The following is a 6,000-nucleotide window of genomic DNA, read 5'->3' on the forward strand; positions in this document are numbered from 1 at the left end:
TACAGCTGGAAAGTCTTCCACATATCCGTGAACTGCTTGGATAAGTAAATCCAAACCAAAGCATCACTAGCAACCTATACAGTTGAAGTAGAAGTACTTATTGCCTAAGAAGCAATAAAACTGAGTTGTTTACATTAAAAGTTCTTCACTGAACTTGACTGGATCACATGTCTGCTGACTTGATGGTTCTTCATTGCAAAATGCGTAGAACCACTATTTAAGTAAGAAAGACTAGATCACATAATAAACAAACTCAAAAGATCTTATCATCCTATCTCGAAAAACATTCGATGAAAGGGATATTAAGATTAGCAAAGCATGATAACTAAACCTATGCAACAAGTGAGAAGCAACACTCACATTGTAGCACTGGAAATCAAGCATAGCTTTGAATTCCATGAAATGTTTTAAAAATGGGTTAGAGGCCCATGGTTGTAAAACATTGGGGTTGAACATTTATCATATATGAAATGTATTTTCATATTCCATTTAATCTTGGTTTAGTATTAAATGACGAGTCCCTTCAATTTGACGATATATTCAAGATAGACTGTCAGGACCAGTCCTGTGACTAAGAAATGTCTATCAAGTGAACTTGAATGTCAAAGGTTGAAAATGGTTCCTAGTCGGAGTTTTCTATAAAATTGGACGCATAGAAAACGTTAGACGATTAGAATGCAAGATGACTAGTAGTTCTGTTTCTTGAACTATGTGGACATGGCAATGTCATAATCATTTGCATAGATACTTACTTTGGGAAGACTAGTATCGGACAAGACCTATGAAACTTTATTGTAAGAGATGAAAATCTGTCATAAGTAAATTTCATTAAAATTATTAGACACTAAATCCTCAATACCTGAGTGATTTGAGATTACTTGTTTGAGAACTGGTTACTTTGACGTTGACCAACCGTCGCACCGTAAAAGGAGGCTATAAAGGCAACGCTCAGGTAATCACCTATCAAACGAAGTCTAATCTCAAGATCGCAAGATTGGGATTGTCCTCCCATAAATCGGGATGAGATGCTTAAAAGTTGTACAAAGGCCACTCGGAGAGCTAGAAACTGTGAAATGCATGGCCGTGCTCGGATGAATCATAGGCTATGATTATCTGTTTATTTGATCAGTTGAACTCTGAAACTGAGAAACACCTCTGGACATAATAAGGATGACAACTCTTACCTTATGTTCAAGAGCAAGCATCGAGCGACAAAGGAATTAGGAAATGCACACTTGTCCCTAAGGACAAGTGGGAGACTGAAGGAAATAATGCCCTTGGTCCAAGTATGCATTCTATGTTAAGTCTAATAAGTGCGGTTCAGTATTAATTAACAAGTTAATAATTCAGTGAGATCAAGTGAGCTGAATGCCTAGCTAGAGGCCGCTTCAGTTCAAGTGGAATTAATGATATTAATCCACAGCTTACTCTTGACTGAACCCGTAGTGTCACACAAATAGTACGTAAACGGATCAAGTATTTAATGGCATTAAATACTCTATCTATGGATATTCGGAATCGACGGATCTTGGTTTCAGTGGGAGCTGAGATCGTCACAAGCAAGAAATGAATACTCCGGAAACGATGATATTGCCGGAAACGGAAATATGGATCGTATCGGAAATATAAATATTATCCAAGTCGTAGATGTTGCCGGAAACGGAAACATGGTACGTATCGGAAAATATTATCGGAAATGGAAATATTGCCGGAATCGGAAATATTGCCGGAAACGGAAATATTGTCAGAATCGGAAATATTATCGGAATCGGAAAATAATTCCGGAAACGGAAATATTAAATATTTGTTCGAAACGGAAATTGATTCCGGAATCGGAAATATTAAATATTGTTCGTATCGGAAATGAATTCCGGAACCGGGAATTTAATCGGAAGCGTATCGTACGAATAAGCATCGGACGAGGCCTGCCGGACGAGGGCCCAGCACGAAGCCAGGCCATCGCCCAGCAAGCCAAGCGTGCCACACGAACAGCCAAGGCCACGCCAGGCCCAGCGCAAGGCCAGGCCCAGCAGGCCATGGCAGCGCGCGCAGTGATGGGCTGCGAGCTGTGCTGCTGCTCGCGTGGGCTTGCGGCTCGCGTGGGCCGAGCGGCCGTGTGGGCTGTGCGCGGGCATGGCCTGCACGCTCGTGGGTCATGCTCGTGTAGAGTTTGTGTTCACATACGAAACCTAAATTGTGTAGGATTTGTTTGATGATTAAATTCCTAATCCTAAAAGGATAAAATTAATTAATTAGAGTCCTACTAGGATTCTAGTTTAACTAATTAGTATCCTAATAGGATTCCAGTTCCTTTTCCATACCTCTATAAATAAGGGCCTAGGGTCATTATTTGAAAAGTACGATTGAAGTATTCAAAGGGTAAGTTTTTGAAATAAAAATCAGCCATACATTTGCAAACACTAGCCGAAATTCCTAGTAACCTTAAGGGCGATTCTAGTTGGTCTAACTTGAGGCGGATCCGGACGTACTGTGGACTATCTACGGAGGGACGACATTTGGAGTCCTAAAGACTTGTTCTTGTTCGGTTCGGGCGCAGCTAGGGAAGGCACGCTACAACATGTATGCATCAATTCTATGCTAAATGATTATGTGTAAATAATATGCTTTCCTGGCTTTATGGTTTTTCCGCATGATTTATGAATTGTCATATGCATCATAACCTAACATCCTGCAATAATCATATCGTCGACATAAATGAGAAGACTTAATTGTAACGAACCTTTGGAAAGAGTGAACAAAGAGTAATCAGAATATGATTGCTTGTACCCATAAGACAATAGGGTCGTAGACAATTTCTCATACCAACATCGAGGAGCCTGTTTCAAGCCGTACAACGACTTTCTCATTCTGCATACTCTATCAGAATTATTCTTCTGAAATCCATGTGCAATCTTCATATAAATCTCCTCCTCTAAGTCACCATGTAAGAATGCATTATGGACATCCATCTGGTGAACCTCCCAATTCTTAATTGCGGCAACGGCCAAGAAAGTACGAATTGTTGCCATTTTTTCCACAGGAGCAAATGTCTCATTGTAATCCAACCCCTCCTCCTGGTGATTACCCAAACAAACTAACCTTGCCTTAAGGCGCAACAAATTCCCATCTTTATCACGTTTTTCTGTGTACACCCATTTGCTCCCAAGTGCTTTCTTTACTGCTGTCAAGGTCTCTAATGTTCAAGTGCCTTGTTCTTCAAGAGCATCAATTTCAGCAGACATTGCTTTTCGCCATCCCTCATGTTGCATAGCCTGTTTAAATGTTTTAGGTGCCTTTTCTTCCTGCAATGCTGCAATAAAATTTCTGTGTTTTGGCGAAAAACGTTCATAATTAACAAAATATGTGATAGGATACGGAAACTGAGGAAGATGATGTCGTAGTGTTAATATTGTAGAGTCCTATATTATAGCAGTTACACTTCTAAATAAGGAATGACTCCATAATTATTATCTTGTCTCTCTCTCTTCCCACTAATTTTTTTTGTCCCCACACCCTCTTTCATTCAATTAAAAAATAGGAAATTTTGTGAAATACTACCTTAATATTTGGACGTTTTGTGAATTACTACCTTATAAAAACTTTTTTATATTTTCCTATCTTATAAGTTTGATATTTTCAGTAACACTACCTTGTAACAGAAAACGTTAAATCTCTCCGTTTATGGACCCTATTCCAATGATTTTATTCCATTTCTCTTCCCTCTTTCTCGGTCTCTGTTCTCTTTCTTCCCCAAAATCTCTAATTTCGTGTTTATATCTCGTATTCTGTAATCAACATTTTGATTTCTCGCATCTATTAATTTCACATAATATTTCTTAGAAATTGGAAAGCATCGATCTTAATGATGATGAAATTGCAAAATGGATCTCCACTTATGAGTTATGGGGATATAAGGGGCTGCATCATGCAACAATTTGAGATTATTTTAATTTTTTTTGGTGGGGTTTTTTTTTCTTGATTTTATCATACTGTGTGGAATATGATTTTTGGGTTTGATTGTAGCTTTAATAACTGGATTATAATGAGAGGACAAAGATTGTAGCTGTAATAACTGGGTTATAATCTCTGTCCCGCTGCACACAAGACAACACAAAGCCATATTATAAAAAAAATGACTTAAACGTTGAGATCAGTTCTATATGTGTGTGAGATTTTACAAACCTTAATTGAACATCACGCATTGGCACAAATTGAACTCTGTCCCGAGTTGCTATTCGTCTTGTTGAGCTCTCCAACCGGTGCCCTTTATCAGCATCCAGTATCTGTCAAAGAGGTAAACATTTCAATCCACTAACTTACCATGTATTAGTTCAAGGCCAAGGACTTGGAGAAACAAAGCTTTCGATAACATGCCCCTTCAAGTCTTTAACATACTTAATGCATGGCCTACCTATCTGTGTAAAATCAGCATCACCCACTGAGGAGGAGAAGAAGAATTTGAATTGAATTTGGATAAGAAAGACAACATACATTAAAAAATGAGAGGAAAAAGATCGAGAAAGAGGAGTAGAGAACAGAGATCGAGAAAGAGGGAAGAGAAATGGAATAAAATATTTAGGGTGGGGTCCACAAATGGAGATATTTAACGTTTTTTGTTACAAGGTAGTGTTAACGAAACATATCTAACTTATAAGGTAGGAAAATATAAAAAAGATTTTATAAGGTAGTAATTCACAAAACGTCCAAACATTAAGGTAGTGTTTCACAAAATTTCTTAAAAAATATCCCACTAACTCCTATCACATTTAATTTTTCAATAAAATAACAATTGATAACCAAACAACCACTTATCACCTAAAACTTTGTGCAAAGGTAAGTGTAACAACTAATATGGGACAAAGTGAATATTATTTATCACAAAATTGAACAAGTATAGAAACACAACATAACCATTATCAAGCAAGTATAGGGAATGCCACTCCTCTATTTATGGTTATATATATATATATATATATATATATATATATATATATATATATATATATATATTTGAATGACATTATATTATCTATTATGTTAATTTAACTTTAACGTAACATTTATACTCTGTAGCATTTACCATATTTCTAGCATTTTTCACAAATTTACAAGGGTTCGTATTTTACATAGCATTTTTACAAGACAAGTGTATATACATAGGGGGTTGTATGTGCTAAGACACATTCCAACAACTAGTTTACTAAATATTAGCGCACACGATTCAACAATTAATTTACTAAATATATTAATCCGTACTTTTATTAAGATTAATAAAATCAAAAAGAAAGAAAGAACAAAAGTATTTCACCTTTTTTTTTTAAAGGTACAAAAGTATTTTTTTTATTATTTTTGAAGGTACAAAAGTACTTCACCTTAGTTTGGAATAAGTGAACTTCGATCATAATTACAACATTAAGGTAGTGTAGTCCGTACTTTGTATTTTTTTAATACTCCGATAACAACATTCCTCAAGGCATTGCACTACCCTTATCACAAGCTATTTTTCTTTCAAAATGTAATGTTATTATTTACCGTGTATACACACATTACATTTTAAAAGAAAAAATAGGAATCATATGATTATAAATTTACTCTGGTTTAGGGATAGTTTTAACATTTGTTAAAATTACCTTGAGTTGGTTAAATAGTATCCCACATGGAGAGAATAAAATATAAGCTACTATGTAGAACATATAAAACCAATTTTACTGATTTAGACAACTCACACCTTTCTCTCCCTTTTGGTTAAGAATCAAGTGAATTATTATGTTCTTATCAGTTTAATCTATCTATTACTATATACTAAAAGAAACATTAAGAATGACATGTGTCAATTTCTGGTGTGATTTTTTTACGCCAAAAACCACTTTTCTTAAAAAAGTGTATCTTTTTTATTTTATTTTTATTCTCTGCCTTTTTATAAACTATTTATGTATGGAAATAAATTTTAGTTTATAAATTATGGCAATAATAGATACGACGTAATAATAATTATTCTAA

General features: G+C 35.5%; 1 long non-coding RNA gene across 1 annotated transcript; it reads right to left on the bottom strand.

Moving 5' to 3' along the window:
* Window positions 1-2,609: 2,609 nt before the first annotated feature.
* On the bottom strand, window positions 2,610-4,532 carry LOC110792713 (uncharacterized). Its single transcript, XR_008926308.1, has 2 exons — window positions 4,412-4,532; window positions 2,610-4,283 (listed from the first exon to the last, which is right to left on the bottom strand). It is a non-coding gene; the product is annotated as an uncharacterized lncRNA (long non-coding RNA).
* Window positions 4,533-6,000: the final 1,468 nt, after the last annotated feature.

The sequence above is a fragment of the Spinacia oleracea genome, chromosome 1 (genome assembly GCF_020520425.1).
Source record: "Spinacia oleracea cultivar Varoflay chromosome 1, BTI_SOV_V1, whole genome shotgun sequence".
NCBI lineage: Eukaryota > Viridiplantae > Streptophyta > Magnoliopsida > Caryophyllales > Amaranthaceae > Spinacia > Spinacia oleracea.